The 19,310-nt window shown below is 41.5% G+C and overlaps 1 long non-coding RNA gene and 1 pseudogene across 1 annotated transcript in view; one reads left to right on the top strand and one right to left on the bottom strand.

Annotated features, from left to right (window-relative positions):
* The window catches only part of LOC123579144, a 393,386-nt gene that overhangs the window by 51,466 nt on the left and 322,610 nt on the right, over nt 1-19,310 (top strand). The window lies entirely within an intron of this gene.
* LOC123579143 lies at nt 6,319-7,052 on the bottom strand (annotated as a pseudogene).

The raw sequence follows: 19,310 nt of genomic DNA, 5'->3' as shown, positions 1-19,310 counted from the left end.
CATAATGCTAAAGGGAAGTGTCTGATTAGAGCCCAGGGGTAAGAATAGCAAGACTGTGGCTTTCATCACACTGCACCCATGACCTAGTTAACACCACTTAGCCCATGGCCACCGTTATAGCCATGATCTTGGCACTTTGTCATGTATACCTGTGCTATTGTCCATAAAGGGCGCTGATCAAGAGAATAACTGATTCAGCACACTCACAACACCTGAATTCTGTTCCAAGATAACATGTGCAAAGCTGCAAGCCCAATGCCTCAATTGACATGGCACAAATTCACTCAATAAATTGAGTTTCTTTTCCTTTTCCAACGCTCACCCTGCCCCACTCTCCCTGGCTCTGGTGCTTACTTCTTTTGTGCTATTAAACAACTCATTTCCCCCTCTGAACCCTCTATCATCTCTAGATAAAGGTCGGTCAGGGAGGCAAACTGTGTTAATTTCACATGGCAGCTTGGATCTGTTTTTAAGGAGCATTGAATACAGGAGACTTTTAGAGCTATATCCAGGCTCAAAAGGAAAGAGTTCCATGATTGATTGGTGATGTCTGCCATGGTTGTAGGAAAAGAGAGTGTGTGTATGTATGCATATGCTACGTATTGACCTTGTTGGCTTCTAACTTTCTACCATGTTTAATGTTCTCTGATTATGTCTCAACAACTCATGTAGGATGAGTTGTATGTCTCAACAACTCTACTGGGGAGTGGATCAGTGGAATCATCTTTACCTTTAAGAGTAGCATGTTGGTGTATCAACCTAAACAATGTAAGAAAACGCAAGGCTTGGCAGCTGTAGGAGGGAGGTGGCCAGGCTCTCACAGTCATTACAAATCCTTTTCTCCTGGGACTCTGCGCTTCTTGCCAGCTGGGAGGACCACACAGACAGTCTACCTTTTAGCTGTGCTGTGGAAAAGCAAAAGAGTGAAGATCTGGTCCTCTGCATGATGTGGGTGGTGAGATGCCCCCACCGTGGTTAACAGTGGTGAACAGCCTGGGAGGCACAGGAAAGGTGGGTGAAGGGTGACCTTTATAAAGCTCTGACTCACTCCCGCCTTTGACTCGAAGCCTGGGCAATACAGCCTTGCCTGACTCATTACTATTTAAAGCTGCAGCCTCTTCTTTTCTCTTCGTTATTTTCAGTTCACATTTTCCATGATGTTTTCCTGTTTGGAATGAGCAAAACTTTCTATTCTCCCCTGGGCTTTTTTGGGGTTCCCAATTCTTCCCAGGTATGCTATGTGTGTGGCAGGGGGTGGGGAAGACAGGGGTTATAGACTTCTGAGCAAGTCAACCAACTTTTTCATTCTTCTCCATGCCATGTTCCATTATCTGAGGGTCAACGTTTGGACTCATAAAGACCTTCTTAGAGTATTATAGGTAGTAACCATTTTATGTTACTTTGCTGATATGACATTAACATATATATATATGTTATATATATGTTGCAGATTTTCCTGAAAGAGTATTGATCTTGTGATTTTGTAGATTGCATCTTGGGTACCATCAGCTTAATACAACAGACAAATAACTCGATAGAGTTATTTAAAGAAGAGGGAATCCAAATGGCCAATAAGCATATGAAAAGATGCTTGACCTCATTACTAATCAGCAACATTTCTAATTAAAGATATAATGCAAACATTTCATGTGTATTATCACCCAGTCCTGGTGATGTGCCAAGGGAAAGGGGGCACTCACATTCAAAACTCCTTTCCTCTACATCCAAGTCCATTTTCACTTTGCTTCAGTCAGCATCCATCCTGCTGGGGTTCATCTAGTGGGTCATTCGTTTCTAGGGGGTTGGGAGTATTACCAATTTGGTGCTTCTGGCATCTTTCATTCATTTTTATCATTGGAAAGGCAGCAGCAGGAACCTTTGGATTCTCCTATTACTTTCCCTCACTTATATTATGTGGCAGACACCCTCTTCATAGCAAAGATTGATCATGTTAGCCAACACTTTCTTTTGAGGAACATGGAGTGGCCAATAGGAAGTCTCAGCTTCATACTGAATGATTGTGGCCTTTGTGGAGGAAGACGTCCTAAATCAGCAAAGTCCAGAATCATGGAAATAAAAAGGAAATACTTATTTAGATGGTTTATTATTAGTTGTGATAGTCAGAGGAACCGCTGACTCTCCCATTTGTGTTTCCTGCTCCCTTAGATTCTGGCTACAAGAGGAATGAATCCACTCTAGGAGGAATATTGGTGTCTTCTTTGCTCAGAGCATATATTACAGGCTATTGGACTGTTATTCGATCTCTCAAAATGTTGTCTCCAGTAGTGTTGTCATTCTATCATTTTGTAAGACCAACTATTTATGGATGAGGAGGTACATGGAAACATAAGTAAACCCCATGAACATTAGAAACTTACTTCCTGATTTCTTCTGCTATACAATGAAGAGATGGTGTTGTATGTGATACCATGATCTTGAACAAAGTATTTAGTGAGTCCGTGCCTGGTGGGACTGTGGCGAACGAGGAATACACATCCATGCAGAGAATGAGTATCTATTCCAGTAAGGACAAATTCTGTCCCTTCATGTTCAATGTAATCAGTTGCTACCAGATAGCAATTTGGTCCTCAGACAGTGATGCAGAATGCAAGCAAGACTCTGGTGTGCTGAGCAATATGATAGCCAGAATTAATTTTGTTATTAAACCTGTGTATCACTCTTTCTTTGCCACCGTGACCATATCGTCCATGAACCTCGTCACTAGAGTGTTTAGAAAGAGGTTGACAGATATCCACAGGGGTATAATTTGCAACATGATTATTGAGAACTTCCTATGCAATGACTACATTTTCTGAGCATTCGCATGGGTCCAACTACTCTTTCTTGACTCTCTCTCTCTCTTTTTAATGAGGCTCCACACCATAATGGAGCCCAGTGCAGGGCTTGAACTCATGACCCTGAGACGAAGACCTGAGCAGAGATCAAGAGTCAGATGCTTAACTGACTGAGCCACCCAGATGCCCACAACTATGCCCTTATGCTGGGCCCATTTAGAGTTGCTCATCCTTCATTCAAACCTTGTTACCAATCATCTAATCTTATTCTTCCAAATGCCTGGACCTTGCATCACAAGACTAATTGCTTAAAATCCTACATATTGGAAAATTCTCCCTTTCTCCATTGTCCTCCAAGGCCATTCTTGAGTGAAATTGAAATGGCATAGCATTCCATTTCTCACTGGCACCATAAATCAGGCTTGATTTTCCTCCTCAGTCAACTGATCATATGAACTCTCAGAAGTTTGGGACACCAATATGGCAGGAGTAACTATGCTGGAAGTATGGGCCTCTGGTAAATAAGTTATATCTTAAAGATTTGTTCAAACCTATTTCTGTTTATATCATATCCATTTGAATATGGACTGATGCAGGGCTTGCCTGAATTTATGGCTCCGTGGATTAGACAACTCCCATATCATGATGTCAGTGTTCATGGATTCGTGGCATTTGGGTATGTTGAGAAAGAGCTGTTTTTTAAATTTTTTTAATTTATTTTTTATTTTTTAATTATTTTCCTCCCATTTTTTTTAAGAAAGAGAGAAGGAGAGAAAGAGTGAGGGGGATAGGGAGAGAGAGAATCGAAACAGATTCCATGCCCAGCATGGAGCCCAACATGGGGCTCTGTCTCACAGTTTTCAGATCATGGCCTGAGCCAAAATCGCGAGTCAGATGCTTAACTGACTGAGCCAACAGTCACCTCATAGAAAGAGCTGTTTTTAAAAAAGAGAAAGGAACATGACTTTCCTACCAATCTCTGAAGGTTTGCAACTATGATTCTCCTAACACTTCTTTCTGCAAGCTTCATTTAGCAACTTGATCAATTACAAATCAAACATCATTGGATCTGAGGTATCTCAAAAGCCAAATGGCCAAGTTGGGCCAGCTGGAGAACCTTCTCTTGCTCTGGACTCCTTTTAAATTGTCAGCCTTATGGTCACTTAATCATCACTTCTGGTATTTTCTGCTAATCGGGATAGAGAAAAATGCATTAGACAGATCAGTATCTGCATGCGAGGTGCCAGAGGCTGTATTGATTTGCTTCACTAAGAAGACTACATCTGGAATACTAGCTGCAATTGAGGTCAAACCTAATTAAGCTTAGAATAAGCCACTATAATTCTCCAAGATCCATCCATCTTCTGCACAGATTACATAGGCAAACAAAATGGGATTGTGATAGTGTTGATTTTCCAAGTCTTGGTAGCATTAATCTTTGTATTCTTATAGGAACTATTATTGTCTTTGGTTTACTATTTGTATATGGAGGAAAGCTCCAGGAGCTTCCCTTTGACTGAACTCAGGAACTAGGGAAAGAACTAACATGGGTTCATATATCCATTGAACCACTGTTAGGTGGTCCAGGCCTAAACTCTGCTATCAGCTCCCCTTCAGCCTTGGTCCACAATTGTGTTACGAGGTCCCAGGAATTAATGATAACTCAGAATAATGCAGTCTAATGATGCCATAAAGGTCTATATATCTCCTGTTTCCTACTGCACAGTTACAATGGCACAGGACCACCGTTTCCTTTGGGGAAGACCAGGAAGGATATTTGAAACACATGCTATTATTGCAAGCTCTTTGCTTGGGGGTTGCTAAGGTTGTCCCCTTTTTCAAGGAATTCTGGCTCAATTCTGAGATCAAGTTCTCAGAATTGGATCAGATGATGATCCTTTGTCATGCTGATGGAAGTCAAGTTTCTATTCACCTGTTTGAGTTTTTCAAGACTTGGGTCAAGTTGGACCTTAGTTAGCTGTCTTAAAGACCACAGGGTAGAGACCCTTATGGGATCAAACCATTCTGACTGTCTTTTCAACCATGTGGCCTAGCATGCTCCCTTTGCCTCTGGTGTTTGTGCCAGCCTATCAACACCACTCAGATCAGAAAGCCCTTCTCAGTGGCAGCGTCTTGCATTTTCACTTCTAGCTTAGAGTACAGCCACTACAGTGATTTTCAAAGATTCTGTCATCCTTCTCATCAAAGTATTTCTCAATGCTTTGGTAAGGGAGTGTTTTTTGAACACTCTCAAAGGTGGGTGAGTGGATGAATTACAACAAATTTACTCCAGCATTCTTTGCTCCTTACCTTTTTTTCTCCTTACATTGTATTAAGGAATTACATGACTATTGACTTTATTTACAAAGTCAGTAGGCCACCACTGAGTCAAGAGTTCTGTCAGCCATTTAGAACCACTCCCAGATGCCTGAGTGAGCCCATTTATTTCATTTATTATTTTTTTTTAATTTATTTATTTATTTGTTTGTTTCTGGTGAAAACCTTGTATTCTTCTTCATGGTTCAAGCTTGTTTCGAGAAAGTGCAACATTTTAATTTATGGTTTGGAATAGACTTCCAGCTGTATTAAACGATGGAGAGATGAATTGGTTACCTTACCAAAGTTAAATCAAGAAGATTCCAGTCAAAAGGTTAAATCACAGGTATTTCCTACCGCACCAAAAACCAGCTTTCCAGTACTTGGTGCCAGAGGCAAGAACTCCAACAGGGAAGTGCCTCAGGTCAGGAAGTGAGCAGAGCCTACCTGCTGAGCAAAAGGCCTAGAAGTTTCCACAACCTGGTTTTACCCATTTGGTAAGCTCCCTTAGAAAATAGGGACAATGGATTACAATATTGTACGTGTCTCTGACTTGTGTTTTCCTAAACATCTCACACAGTAAATTACTACCCTGAACATAGTATATTCATTGTGGGGGTCAGATAGGCAAACACTAGTTCAATTTCTCAGGGTTGTGGGCCACTCCCATCTGAAGAATCTAGGAACCCAATCTCCATCTGGAATATTCCTTGTGATCCCTACAGACCAAGAGCCCAAACTCACAACTTACAGGGATAAAACCAAACAAAAAGCATACGGGAAGAATCCATGGCATAAAGGGAAGCAACTTCAAGGCACAGGTTAGGCACGCTGCCAAGGGCTGAGTAAATGTCTTCAATGTGAAGATCTTACCCCTCTTTCCACTAGTAAGCAGTGGGAACAATTGAAGCTGGAATCCTAGTCCATATCTGTCCCTCTCAGGGTTACCAGAAAAACTTCAGTCCTGGTTAACAACCCTACTGTTACATGTTATAAGTATCCAAGAGATCTAAATAAGACTGTGCAGTTTTGAAGATAGAAGGCACTTTCTGGTTTGCAGTGTGGAGAAAATGATTATCCATCACTGAGCGCCAGAAACTGCAGTCATCAGCACAGTGCTATGGCATGCAATGTCAGCTCACAAAACACCTCTCCCTAGTCAGAGGCAGACAAATAATGGTAGCACTAGGGTTTATTAAGTTGTGGCTTAGTACAGGAACTGGGGCTTGCCCATGGTGCTGCTCTTGATGTATAAAGCCTGGACATTCCACCAATTCTTCTTGAGCAATGACACCAGGAAATTGACAGCTAAGTAGATGTTGTACACAAGCTCATCATCTGTCATCATCTGGCCACTGCCAGACACAGCAACTTCTTCATCTGGAATTTGATCATGGACTTCACTTCATCCACTTTGGCCACCATGTCCTCATTGTGGGTCAGCAAGGAAGGGACCTTGCCAGGCCTGGGCCCAGGATTTGTGGGAGCTCCTTAATCAGAGATCCTGAAGCCAGAAGGGCATCATACTTCTTGGCCAGCTTCTTAACTAATTTTTTTTTATTCTTGTTGAGTTTCTTCAGTCTCCATGTGGGGAATATCCACAGGCTTGGCTTCATCACGGTGCTGCTGGTCCCCCAAAACACAGATGGTGAACTTGGGGTGGGGAGTGGACTTAAGCCTGACAGTGCTCCAGAAGCATTTGTCCTTCTGAGCGTCATTGTTCTTCAAGATGATCTGAAACTCCACCATCTCCAAAAACTTTAGGCACGTGCACTGGTTCCCATGAAGGACTTTCTTCACCACCTCATACAGGGTGTCATGGGAGACTTTGCTGCTCATGGTGCCACATGCCATAATAACTGGAAAAGAGAGTTGTGAACCCATTCTGGTAAATAAACTCATATCACTAAATTCAGCTGCAAAATCTCTTAGTTCTTTGAGTGTGCCCCCTCTTTTATCAGTTAACTCATGCCCCAGGGCTTGTTGACTTGTTGATGCCCCTGACTCTAGTTGTAGGCTTGGAGCCTCTGAGAAGTAGTATATTCAGGCAGGGGAATAACTGGTATTTCTGTGATGATATCTACCTTAGATGATGTCTTTCTTGGTTGTTCTACTGGACAGGACCAGCGTCATCAGATAGAGAAAGAGGGGCTCCTTCCACTGGCAATAAATTTCTGTTGGCAGATTTGGGAGGTTAGATGTCCTCAGAATCATTCAAATTCTCTCAAATGTAACGATTTCTATTCTCAACATCTTATTCTTTCCAAATCAGTGCTCTAACTTGTACACAAGAGATCCAATCAGGTTGTTTATTCCATCTATGTTGAATTTTGGGCATCCTACAGAATTGGACTCGGCATCTAATTTTTGTAGCCACTTTCTTTCAAGTTAGTTATAGAAACTGACTCCCTGGCTATGTCTTGAGTAGAGAATTTAAATCCTCAACTTGTCATTTTATTTTTTAAACTTGTCAATATAGTTGGAAGTAGCCAATTATTTTGGTTATCTATTGCTGTGTAACAAACCACTTCAAAACTTAGTGACTTAAAATAATAACCCAATCATTATCTCTCACAGTTTTGTGGATTGACTGTATTTAGTGGTGACTGCTAAGATGACAAGCATCAGAGGGACAAGAGAACCTGGGACATTCAAGACAGATAACCAAAATGGCTGGTAGTTGATGCTGGATGTTGGTTGGAAATTTGGGTGGGGTTATCAGCTAAGAATACCTTGGTTCTACTCCCCAGTAGTCTGTCTCATGGCTGCTTGGGCTTCCCCACAGCATGGCGGCTAAATCCCAAAAGGGAGTATTCTAAGTGATAAAAGCAGATACTACAGATCTAAAGCCCTGCCTCTGAAGTTAGTTACAAGGATTAATTTTGTCTTTCTCTACTCACTGAATCAAATAATAGGGATGGCCTATGTTCAAGGGAAAGGGAAGGAACAGATGGATGAGTGACAAAAAAATCTGTGACCATCTTTAATCCACCATATCGATCCACTTCCCATATAGCAGCAGCCACTTGGTCCTCCAATGCCTACACGAGTTCCACCTTCTAATGCTAACTAAATCTGCATTGATTTCAAACTATAATCAATCTCACATTCCCATCTTCTTGAAGATTGATTGCCTATAATCACTTACTGTATTACTTAGGATCCTTAATTGCAGACCAAATAATGCACTCTAACTAGTTTAAGCAGAAAAGGATTTATTATAGGCCATTAAGTCACTTACAAGAATGTCTAGGAGGGCCAGAGAAACAAAATTGAATGCTATGCAAGTAGGAGCAAATAAGCCATCGGATACTTCCAGTGGGAACCTTGATGCTGCTAACACTTGCCACTCGGGATCTAGGGGTCAGAGGGTAGACCTAGAACCACTCCACAGAAGAATGAAACACCACTGCCAGTGAGTTTGCCGAAGGACGTTACAGCTGTGGTCTCATGGATCTCACTTCTGCTTTCCAATTGAGCATGTGTGGAACTCTGGCTGCAAAGATATCTTGGAAATATGATCTTGTTTTCCAGCTTCTAGATCAGGGTTCCTAACTTTGACATTATTGACATTTTAGGCCAGATGCTTTGTTGGGGGAGAGAAAACATCCTGTATGTTGTAGGATGTTTAGCAACATCCCTGGCCTTTATCCACTAGATGCCAATAGCACTGGCCAGCACCTCTTCACTCTCCTTCAGGTTGTGATAGTTGAGAACATTTCTTGTTACTGCCAAATGTCCCCCTGGGGAGTGGCTGAATCACCCTCTGCTGAGAATACCACTCTTGGGATCATAAAGGCATGATAGAGAGAAGTAAAAATGGGACTAAGTACTGCCACAAACAGATTAGTGGCAGGGTAGTTTAGGAGAAAAAGAAATTCCATGATATCTCAAGGATCAGTGTTACAAATAAAAATATCATTTGAGATATACTCATACCTATTACCAAAGTGGATTGAAAAGATCCAACCAGGCTGTGGTGAATGAGACAGTGGTAAATCCCAGGCCATTTTTTCCCCCGATGATGTTGACAATTAGAGTTTGGAATAAGAAAAGCTCTTTGAATGTGGTCGCCTTCAGATAAAACTCACTTTACAGCTCCCTTGTTCGAGGTTCTGGCAATCTGGCAGAATGGTTCTTATTGTGCCGGCGAGGGCAAGGTGCTATTAATCTGTCTGCATTTCTCACTACACAACCAGTTTAAAAACCCTAACACGACTCCAGAAGCGCAATATTAATACCAGTGTCATCTGACACTTTTTCACGTTCTGTTCTTCACAACTTTTATTCCTCGAATCCAAGTTCTACTGTGTTTATTTTTAAAAAGTGACAAGGGGGAAACTGGGAAACTAGAGGAGGAAGGGAAGAGTCTCTACATTACTGTGGATAAGGAGTTTTTATTCTGTGCAGCTATAAGGATGTCAGTCTCATGGGAAATTGCTTTTGATACAGAATCCCTGGAGAGACAGATGTGGGAGAGACAGTACTGCTATGTTGTGGGGACAGCAGATGGTGAAGGTACAGTTGGTCAGCCAGCTCTAATCTTTACATTAAAACAAGTATTGTGATGGGATAGAAAATTGAGTTAGCAGGTTTTAATCTGCTAATTCCTGATACATTGGTTGGTGCTGGTATATTTATTAAGCACTTACCATGAGCTCAGTCCTATGAAAGATAAAAGGAAAGGAGAAGACATTGGCTTGCCATGAACAACCATTGTCAATTATTCATCACTGCTTCCATTTAGCGAGAACTCACAACATGCCAAACATTGGTTGAACTGCTTTACGTGCATTACTTCATTAAATGTTTGAAATAACCCTGTAGGGGATATACTTTTATTATTTCCATTTTACTTAGTAAAAATTTTGTGACCAAAGTCTCATAATTGAGCTACATTTTGAAATCAGGTATATGTACCTAACCACTGTGTTTACTGTATAGGGAAGACAAAAGAGTCTTAAACTCTCCTTAAATCGTTAGGTAGCAGTCTCCATAGTTTCCAGGTCTACTCCCACCAACCTCAAGTCCAGCACAAAGAGAGAGGCTCTCTTAATAACCCTATATTTCCCAATTGTCCCCACAAAGTCCCAACACTGAGTTATCTCGGATTGATTTCAGCCCTTTCTTGAGCAGAGCACTGGTGGGGAGGGATCAAATTACAGTATTTGACCAAGTCCAATGGCGAACTGAATCTCCGCCCCATAATCTAGCAACCTTGAGGCTCAATAAGGCAATGTAAGTTGGAGCCAGTCTGTGCTCCACTTTCCCTGCTTCTGGAGGTCAGTGGGGTTTAACGGAGAGCTGAGCTTCCCCCTCCAACTTCACGGCAAGGAGGCTGAATGAGGCAGTGTGAAGCAGGGCTACTCAACACTCTGCTTTCTCCCCCTGTCTTCTGAGCTGCCACCCTCCCCGCCCCCCACTGGCATCAACAGGTAGAATGTGGTGGTGAGGGGCGGAGCTAATTGACACTTCACTCCCGCCCTTCATGAGTTGGGACCAGTAGGGAGCTGAACTTCTACCCCTTCCGCGAAATGCTATGTCAGCCCCCTGCGTTGTAGCCCTCAGCCCCCATCGCATCAGTAGGGAGCTGAACTTACACTCCCACTTTGAGATAATAAGTTGGATTGAGTCGGTGCACCACTTTTTCAAGAAAGATGTTAATGGGGTGAGGATGGGACTGAAGGCCTACCACATCTGTCTGCAACAAGGTGGTGTGGTGGGAGTCTTGGCTCCACTTTTTGGAGGTGATGTCAGCGAAGTTCAGCAGGAAACGGAGCCGATACACCCAGCCTTCACATGACTTCAAAATAGGAGGACTTCCTGCTTAAAAAATGAAGATTCAATAGAATCCAGAGCCTCATACTATATCCAAAATGTGCAGGATACAATAAAAAAATCACTCCTCATACCAAGAAACAAGAACATCGCAAGTTGAATGAGAAAAGACCATCAAAGATGCTAACACCAAGGTTAATCAGAATGTTCTGGCAAGGATATTCAAGCAGCTGTCTTAAAAATGCTTCAGCAAGTGATTATGAATTCTTTTGAAACAAAGGAAAAAGTACAAACTCTCAGCAAGGGAGAAAAGTTATAAAAAGAACAAAGTGGACAGTATAAACTTAAAAATAAAGTAACTGAAGTTAAAAATTCACTGCTTGGGTGCTTGGGTGGCTCAGTCGGTTAAGCTTCCGACTTGGGCTTAGGTCATGATCTCGTGGTCCATGGGTTCCAGCCCCACGTTGGGCTCTGTGCTGACAGTTCAGAGCCTGGAGCCTGCTTCGGATTCTGTGTCTCCCTCTCTCTCTCTCTGACCCTCCCCGGCTCTCTCTCACACACATTCTCTCTCTTTCTCTCAAAAATAAATAAACATTTAACAAAATTTTTAAAAAATTAACTGGATGAGTTCAATGCTGGAGCAGAAATGAGAGAGGATTGAACCAGTAGACTTGGGGATATACCAATATGGTTTACCCAACTTAAATAACAGAGAATAATGTCTCTTCATGTCTTCTCCCCTTTTTTAAAACTGGATTATTTGGTTTCTAGGTGTTGAATTTTAGAAGTTCTTTATATATTTTGGATAGTAACCCTTTATCAGATATGTCATTTGCGAGCATCTTCTCCCATTCCGTAGGTTGCCTTTTAGTTTTGTCGATTGTTTCTTTCACTGTGCAGAAGCTTTTTATCTTGCTGATGTCCCAATAGTTTATTTTTGCTTTTGTTTCTCTTGCCTCAGGAGACATATCTAGTAAGAAGTTGGTACAGCCAATGTCAAAGAGGATACTGCCTGTGTTTTCCTCTAGGATTTTGATGGTTGCCTGTCTCACATTTAGGTCTTTCATCTATTTTGAGTTTATTTTTGTGTCTGGTGTAAGAAAGTGGTCCAGATTCATTCTTTTGCATGCTGCTATCCAGTTTTCCCAACACCATTTGTTGAAGAGGCTGTCTTTTTCTATTAGATATTCTTTCCTGCTTTGTGAAATAGTAGTTGACCATGTAGCTGTGGGTTCATTTCTCAGTTTTCTGTTCTCTTCCATTAATCTATATGTCTCTTTTTGTGCCAATACCATACTGTCTCGATCACTACAGCTTTGTAACGAACAACGGAGCGAAAATAGACTGAAAGAAAAGTGAGCGAAGTCTCAGAAACCTGTAGTACAATAACAAAAGAGCTGACATCTATGTTATTGGCATCCCAGAAGGAGAGCAAAGAGAAAGAAGTATTGAAATGTTTGAAGGAAAATATCTGAAAACTTTAGAAATGTGGCCAAAATCATAAACCTATTCAAGAAACTGAGCTAACTCCACGCAGGATAAATAAACAAGGCCACACAAAGACACATCATAAATGAACTTCTGGGGGCGCCTGGGTGGCGCAGTCGGTTAAGCGTCCGACTTCAGCCAGGTCACGATCTCGCGGTCCATGAGTTCGAGCCCCGCGTCGGGCTCTGGGCTGATGGCTCAGAAGCTGGAGCCTGTTTCCGATTCTGTGTCTCCCTCTCTCTCTGCCCCTCCCCCGTTCATGCTCTGTCTCTCTCTGTCCCAAAAATAAATAAACGTTGAAAAAAAAATTTAAAAAAAATAAATGAACTTCTGAATACTACGCATAAAAAAAAATCTTGAAAGAAGCCACAAAGAAATGAGGCTTTACTTACAGACAAACATTGGATGATAATGGATTTCTCCATCTGAGACCAGAGAGGCCAAAGAACAGTGGCACTGCGTTTTTCTTTTTAAGATTTTATTATTACTATTATTATTTTAAATGTTTATTTTCTTTTTCTTTTGACAAAATATTTATTTATTTATTTATTTATTTATTTTTAATTTTTTTAAATGCTTATTTATTTTTGAGACATAGAGAGACAGAGCGTGAGCAAGGTAGGGGCAGAGAGAGAGGGAGACACAGAATCTGAAACAGGCTCCAGGTTCTGAGCTGTCAGCACAGAGCCCAATGTGGGGTTGGAACCCACGAACTGTGAGATCATGACCTGAGCCAAAGTCGGGAGCCTAACTGACTGAGCCACCCAGGTGCCTCAAAAATGTTTCTTTATTTTTGAGAGAGAGAGAGAGAGAGAGAGAGAGAGAGAGAGAAAGACAGAGTGTGAGTGGGAGAGGGGCAGAGAAAGAGGGAGACACAGAATACAAAGCAGGCTCCAGGCTCTGAGCTGTTAGCACAGAGCCCGACATAGGGCTTGAACCCACAAACCGTGAAATCATGACCTAAGCTGAAGTCAGACACTTAACCCACTGAGCCACTCAGGTGCCCCGGATATTTATTTATTTTTGAGAGAGAGAGAGAGAGAGAGAGAGAGGGGCAGAGAGAGAGAGGGAGAGAGGGAATCTGAAGAGGGCTCTGAACTGAGAGCGGACTGCCCAATGCGGGGCCTGAACTCAAAAACTATGAGATGGTAACCTGAGTTGAAATTGGACGCTTAATTGACTGAATCACCCAGGCGCCCCAGCGCTACAGTTTTCAACTATTAAGATAAAATAAAATAACTCTCGACCACAAATTCTAAATCCAGTAAGCTCCATGGACTTAGAAGGAAAGAGAGTTATATACAAATTTCTGTTAACAGTAAAAGGGTGTATGGCTACCTGGGAGACCAAATGAACACATGTCACCTCAAATATAACGGATAATTACAGCCATTTTCCACTTCAACTAAAATATTTTTGCTTCTCTTACTTTTGTGATCATGACTCTTTCTCCATTCTTTTAGAAAGAATATTGGGTGCCTTCCACTGTTGACAAATCTTAAAACATTTACATTCTGCTTTCTCTTCCCAGTGTGTAAAATTATCTTTGCTCCTACTAAGGAGTAGCTCTGACCCAGGCCAAGTAGACAAGACTGTATTAGGAATGAATGTCTCTTTGTGGCACCATATAAGGCATTTTGGAGATGAAATCCCTGACCTGTCTTTGCTCTGACCACCAGGGATTACTTTTAACAAACCACATTTCTCTGAAAAAGAGGTTGGATTGAATTGGGTCAGATAGTCATAACGCTGACACCAAACTCTTACCAAGATTAGACTTCTGCCATTCAGTGGGACTAGGTATTTGGTTATGGAACACACACACAAAAGTTGGCTTATTCGATCCCCTTCATGCAAGTACTTTAACAGATGGGCCTACCAGAAGGAAGACAGAGCCTCAGCAAACAGAAGTGAGGAAGAAGCTGAGAAGCATTGACCAGCAGGAAAAACCAGAAGCTCTGCCATTTCAGCTTAGATTAAAGGCTCCATCAATGCCTGGATTCTCTTCCTGGAAGTTTTTAAGCACCTTTAGCCATTCTAAATTTGATTTAGCAACCTTAATCTCACTGAATATTCCTTCTATTCCTTAAATAGATTGGCCCATGTACGATTATACCCGTTTCTTAGATGAGAAAAATCACTGTACAACTTTTACACGGTTCAGGTCACTGGTATCTCCATCTGAAAGCTATTTCAGTATTCTACCTGCTGTCCCATAGACCTTTGCTATAGACTTGAATCTCCATGTGACTTAAATAATTCCCTCCATTCTGGTCCCTCACTGACAAGTAGGCTCCAAATAGACTTTGCCACTCAGTGATGAGGAGGTAATTCTGTCATGACTAAATGGATCTTGCAAAGAATCATTGAGGAGAGGCCTTTTCACTTGGGAAACCACAGCTTGAAGGCTCAAAGCTGTGAAAGATAAATTAACCTTCCCTCGGACTCTGTCCAACCTGCCAAGCAAACTGGAAGTAATTATTTTATGTGGAATGCTTATTGCCATTACAGTGGCAGGGACTTGATTTCACCATTTAGCAGACCCATCTGTTCCTTTGTTGGCAGGCACTCTGATCGCATGTCACCTGGGGCCCTGGCACTCTTGGGTCTTGATTGCAGGGCATGTCCGAGGCGAAGATGTGGGATAGAGAGAGAGAGTGAGAAGACCTGGCTTCCACCCTCAGTCTAGCTGGGGAGATGGGAATAAGTGTGAAATGATGAATACCCTTGGAGACTTGCTATTACCAAAAGAGTTGATCAGAGAGTTCATATTTCAAAAATTAGCACTAATGCACTGTGGTCACAGCCCAGGTTCTACCACTAGGGCTAACGCTGCGATCTTGGGCAAGTTACATAACCTCCCATGTGCCTCGATTTTCTCAATTTCGAATGGGTATAACAGCGCTTACCTCACTGAGCATTGAATGAAAGAGGTGTAAAGTGCTTAGCACATAATAAATATTTGGTAAATGTTAGCTTTTATGATATTGCTCAGAGGAGAGAGAAAGCCTTGGAGTTGATCCAAAAGGGCTTTCTTTGGATTGGAAACAGTGTTTTGTCTTTTCTGCTCCCCTCCCACCCCATTTCACAGCAGTGTCTGTCTCACTGGTCACACTTGGCTGGTCTAAGCATGGTCACGAATGACCAAGGAGCCAATACGCCTTCTTCTCCAGAAAATGTAGAACTAGAAAAGTCTTCACCCCCTTGGCGTCTGAGACAGTAAGAAATAAAACTTGGGAGATGGTAGCCAAGTTTCCTGCTATGTGGGATGAGACACACTTTGAGTCCCAGCTAAGTATTAAAACAAGACGAATTCAGGGTTTAGTAACATCAGTAGTCTCCAGCTTCTAACATATTGACAGTATTTCTCCTTGATAGGGAGGTTTCTGCAGTCCTTGTGCCTTAATTACCTTTCTGATTGACCCAATCTAATTTTTCAGACTAGATAATTACCTCTCATTTCCTTATGGGGAGAAGTTGCCAGCGATTTTTATTTAGAGCAGGAGCCATTTGGTGTCAGGTACCACATGGCTGCAAGAAATGATGGGCACCTATGAACCATCACTTAAGTTCTTGCTGAGATGGTGTTGTTGTCATGATGAGGAATACACATTACAAAAACAGCCTTACATCTTCATACGCAACAAACCAGTTGTGACAAATGGCCTGCCACTGTGCTCCTGGAACTCTGATTTCTGACAGAGACCCCAAAGAGGAGGAAATGGATCTACCATTGTTCTGATTTTATGTGCCAGCTAGCCTGGCCGTTGTAGCCAGTCAGCCTTGGCTTTGACACTGTTTCTCTCTCTACCTCCTAATAGTGTGGGCAGGATTAGCTGGTGGAAGGCATCGGTAGAGGGCCTGGCACAGGATAAATGCTTGACAAATGACAGGAATTAGTGTTATTTTTAGTGATAGCTCTCCCGAATTTGCTAATTCTGTCCTTTTAGCTAGATCACAAATCTTCTTAAGCAGGGATGATAACACGTTGGCATCTTCTGAAGTCTTGGATTATTGATCCCGTACCATTCACTTTATTTCTTCATTTTTTGGTGCGCTTTTTAAAAATGCGTGTGTGTTTGTGTGTGTGTGTGTATAGTTTGACAACACATTCATACAATCATGTGACTACCACCACAACTGGAATTCTGTCACCCTCCCTTCCCCCCAGAAGCCCCTTTGCAATGTCCCCCGACCCTTGGCAGCCACTGATCTGTTTTCCATCCCTATACTTCTGCCTTTTTCAGAATGTCCTATCAATGGAACCATATAAGTATAATGTTTCTGAGGTTAATGGGTTTATTTCTGTACTCTTCTGTCTATTCCATTTATCTGTATGCCTATCCTTATGCCAGTACCAGAGTCATGATGATTCCTGTAGCTTTTGTAGCGAGTTTTGAAATCAGGAAATGTGAGTCCTCCAGTTTGTCTTTTCTGAATCCCTTGCATTTTTATATAAATTTTAGGCTCAGCGTGTCAATTTCTGCAAAGAAATGATCTGAGATTTTGACAGGGATTGTGCTGAATCTGTAGATCAATTTGGGAGTGCTGACATCTTAAAAAAATTACATCTACCACTCTGTGATTATGGAATGTCTTTCCACTTACTTAGATCTTCTTTAATTCCTTTCAACAATATTTTATAGTTTTCAGTGTATGAGTCTCGCATTTCTTTTGTTAAATTTATTTGTGAGCACTTTACTCAATTGATGCTATTGTAAATGGAATTGTCTTCTTTTTTTAATTTTTTTTTAATGTTTATTAATTTTTGAGAGACAGAGCATGAGCAGAGGAGGGACAGTGAGAGAGAGAGACAGAGACAGAGAGAGAGACAGAGACAGACAGACAGAATCCAAAGCAGGCTCCAGGCTCCGAGCTGTCAGCACAGAGCCCGACCCGGGGCTCGAACCCACAAACTGTGAGATCATGACCTGAGCCGAAGTCGGACGCTCAACCGACTGAGCCACCCAGATGCCCCTGGAATTATCTTCTTGATTCTATTTTCACATTGTTCATCACTGGTGTATTGAAATACACTTGATTTTTTAAAAATATTCATCTGATATCCTGTATCTTGCTGAACTCACACATTAGTGCTAATGATTTTTTTTTTGTGGATTTTTAATATAAAAGATTCACCCAATTGTAAATAGAGACTTTTACTTCCTCCTTTCCAATCTGGATTTTAAATGTACATTTTTTTTTTTTTTTTTTTTTTTGCTTAATTGTTCTGACTAGAACCTCCAGCACCATGTTGAATAGATGTGGTAAGACATCCTTGCCTTGTTCCTTATCCTCATCCTAGAAGGGAAGTCTTCATGATTGAGTATGATTTCAGCTGTGGGTTCTGTCATAAAATGCCATTTGTTGTGTTGAGGGAGTTCTCTGTAGTTCTAGTTTTCTGAGAATTTTTATCATGAGAAGGTATTGGATTTGGTAAGCAAAATGCCATAGTATTTTCTTACCAAACTTCAGCCACCCTTATCTAATTTGTATAAGATGTGAGGTTTAGGTTAACATCAATTTTTAGGATTTGAATGTCCAATTTTGCAACGCCATTTGTGGAAAGTCTAATCCTTCCTCCATTGAATTGTCTTTCTGTCTTTGTTTAAAACCAATTGGCCACTTTGTGTGGGCTTCTTTATAACCATTGTATCGTCATTTTCCTGTGCCTTTACCAGTTCTACACAGTATTGCTTACCATAGCTTTATGGTGGTCTTAAAATTGGATGGTCTGAATCCTCTCCTCGAAATTCTTTTTCTTTTTTTTTTTTTCAACGTTTATTTATTTTTGGGACAGAGAGAGACAGAGCATGAACGAGGGAGGGACAGAGAGAGAGGGAGACACAGAATCGGAAACAGGCTCCAGGCTCTGAGCCATCAGCCCAGAGCCCGACGCGGGGCTCGAACTCACGGACCGCGAGATCGTGACCTGGCTGAAGTCGGACGCTTAACCGACTGTGCCACCCAGGCGCCCGAAATTATTTTCCAAAAAAAATGTTTGGCTAGTGTATTTGCCTTGCCTTTTCTTATAGACTTTAGAATCTGTATGTGTGTGTATATATATATATATATATATACACACACACACACACACACATATATATATATATATACACACGTATATATATATATACATATATATATAATAAATAGATATCCATATCTATATATCTACATATATTACCCCCAAATCCTAACAAGTAATTGATTGGAATAACATCAGATATACAGATCAGTTTGGTGACAATTCACATCTCAACTACACTGAGTGTTCCAATCCACTTATATGGCCTGTCTCTGCATTTACTTCGAGGTTCTTTAATGTATTTCACCAGCATTTTGTAGTTTTGGCATACAGAGTTTGCACATGCAGATGTACACTTGAGTATGTCGTATTTTGGAGCTGCTTTCAACTGTATTGATTTCAGCTTCCTATTTTTGATTGATAATGTCTAGAAATTTGATTTTTTGGGGTAAATTTGTCTCATTTTTGCTAAACTGCTTTATTATGTCAGAGAACTTTCTCCTAGATTTATTGCCTTGTTGTTGTTGTTGTTGTTTTTATTTTTATTTATTTTTTTAACGTTTATTTATTTTTGGGACAGAGAGAGACAGAGCATGAACGGGGGAGGGGCAGAGAGAGGGGGAGACACAGAATTGGAAACAGGCTCCAGGCTCTGAGCCATCAGCCCAGATCCTGACGCGGGGCTCGAACTCACGGACCGCGAGATCGTGACCTGAGCTGAAGTCGGACGCTTAACCGACTGCGCCACCCAGGCGCCCCTGTTGTTGTTTTTAAATACATGGAACTGTTGCCTGTGAATAGGAAGAGTTTAATTTCTTCTTTTCCAATCCGTATGACTTTTATTCATTTTGCTTGACTTATTGCATGATTAGGACCTTCAGTATAATTTGGATAGGAGTGGTGAG

Source organism: Leopardus geoffroyi, chromosome E2 (assembly GCF_018350155.1).
Source record: "Leopardus geoffroyi isolate Oge1 chromosome E2, O.geoffroyi_Oge1_pat1.0, whole genome shotgun sequence".
Taxonomy (NCBI): Eukaryota; Metazoa; Chordata; class Mammalia; order Carnivora; family Felidae; genus Leopardus; species Leopardus geoffroyi.
This window is presented reverse-complemented; position numbering and strand designations above follow the sequence as displayed.